General features: G+C 39.5%; 1 long non-coding RNA gene across 1 annotated transcript; it reads right to left on the reverse strand.

The window, feature by feature from the left end:
• Nucleotides 1-1,123: 1,123 nt before the first annotated feature.
• Nucleotides 1,124-1,642, reverse strand: LOC137471143 (uncharacterized). Its single transcript, XR_010997432.1, has 2 exons — nt 1,560-1,642; nt 1,124-1,248 (listed from the first exon to the last, which is right to left on the reverse strand). It is a non-coding gene; the product is annotated as an uncharacterized lncRNA (long non-coding RNA).
• Between the last annotated feature and the right edge of the window lie 260 nt (nt 1,643-1,902).

Here is a 1,902-nt window from a genome sequence, read left to right on the forward strand (position 1 = left end):
AAACTACTGTGTTTTACAGGAGGACCTGGTTATTCTGATCTAGACCTGGGACCTTGGGATGTTGTGCAAACAACACGAGCTGGTCTCTGTATCAAGTGTTTGTAATCAAATATTAGAAAGATAGAGAAAGTTAGGAGGATATCCACTCACCAGTGTGATTGTTTTATTGCTGGAATACATGGAAAAAGTCCTCAAAACAACATGATTTAACAGTGTTTGGCATAAAGAACCATGCTCAAGAATCTGCATTTCTGGCTAGAAAATTAGTTCTGTGATTCAAAGTACTACATGGCTGTGTCTTGTGAAACATATCTGTTCTATTAATACCTCATTCTAATAAAGTAGAAAGCACTGAAAACTGTCGGTCAGATGGGCTGGATAGTTGTCATATGTTTCATTGGTGTTTACTCACTTGCCTCTGACACAGTATTCTGATAATTGGCAGGCAGGCAAATGAATTGTCAACAATTCTTTCTGCAATGTTCTTGACAGCGTGCAAGAGGATAGGAGAGGGAAGGAGAAGCGGTAATAATATCTTGCCTAGGGCAAGAATAACTGGACAGAAATCCCAGAAATCAGAGCTGAAAGAATAAAGGAAACTTCAGAGGAGGAAAAGCTATGTGTGCAGAAAGTTCTATTGCACTGAGAGCAGCTTGAGAGAAGGAATTGGAGAAAACCTTCCCCAGTCTCCAACACACTGATTTTTATAACATCTTGTCTGGAGATCTCTCATGGAAAGCAGTGAGGAGCCCTCTGCATGAAAAAAATGGCTCTAAGCCTGGAGCTATGACTAGTCCAAGTTAGAAGCAATAAGGGTTTGTTTGAGTTTTATGTTGTCCTCAGAGTAGTTGCAGACCCACGCCTGCTTTGTCTTTTCCTTACACTTGGATTTAATGTGCAACATGAAGAGTCCTCTGAGCTAACATGGTAGAAACCAGTCAGGTTCTCTTTCATGCCTCGTAATTATGCTGCTTTTGGGTTTTGAGGGGCATCCTTCAGAAATCACACTAAAATCAAAGGTGAAATTGATAGTAATGTGGGAATGCAGCCTTAGACCCAGGATACAAATTGCTACTTAAATTTGAAAACTGAGAACCTGCTGCATTTGGTATTTATCTCAATATATGTTTCTCAATATTTTATTGAGGTTAGGAGCATGGAGAGGCTTAACATGAATGCAGTTGGTGCCCAGTGGGACACTCACTCACTTCATTGCTGAAGAGGTTTAATGGAACCCAGCCTTCTTTCCTGGAAAGAAAAGCAAAGAAAAACAAGTTCTGCTGGTGATGGTGACTGCTTTAAGACAGAAAAGAGCATAAAGGAAGACACTAGATACTTCACTGTGGTTTAAGAGATTAAAAGACCCTCAAATCAAAACAAAAAAGCAAGCAGAAAAACACAAAAAAGTTTTCAGGGACTTACCAGAAATTTCAGTCAACAACCAGAAATCCAGATGTATAACAGCACTGGATTCATGTGCTAAAGAAAATATTTTTTAAAGAACAAGAGGGAAATTGGTGGTTCAAATTGGTCTCCTCAAATAATATTAAATGCTTAACTTCTGGTTCCAGCATTTGAATATGACTGCCAAAGCCTTGTAATGCCTGTCCATTATGATGGTTGCCACTGCTCTTGTTCATTCTCTTGTTCTTTCCCTTTTATCTCAAAGAGGAAATAAAAGTAGCTGTTTCGTTAGTGAAATTTGATGTATTGTTTTGGGAAGCAGTACGGAGAGATTGGATGGAGGGTAGAATGAGGGGTGACTGCTGTATTTACTGCCTCAGACACTACTGCTTGCTTATTTCATACCTAACAGACTTCCAGAAGGGAAGCATGGCTTAAGGAAAGAAATAACTTTTCAGAGACATAACAGGCCCCAGAAGATCACCCTGAGTTACTTTA

This window comes from Anomalospiza imberbis, chromosome 3 (genome assembly GCF_031753505.1).
Source record: "Anomalospiza imberbis isolate Cuckoo-Finch-1a 21T00152 chromosome 3, ASM3175350v1, whole genome shotgun sequence".
NCBI classification, from domain to species: domain Eukaryota; kingdom Metazoa; phylum Chordata; class Aves; order Passeriformes; family Viduidae; genus Anomalospiza; species Anomalospiza imberbis.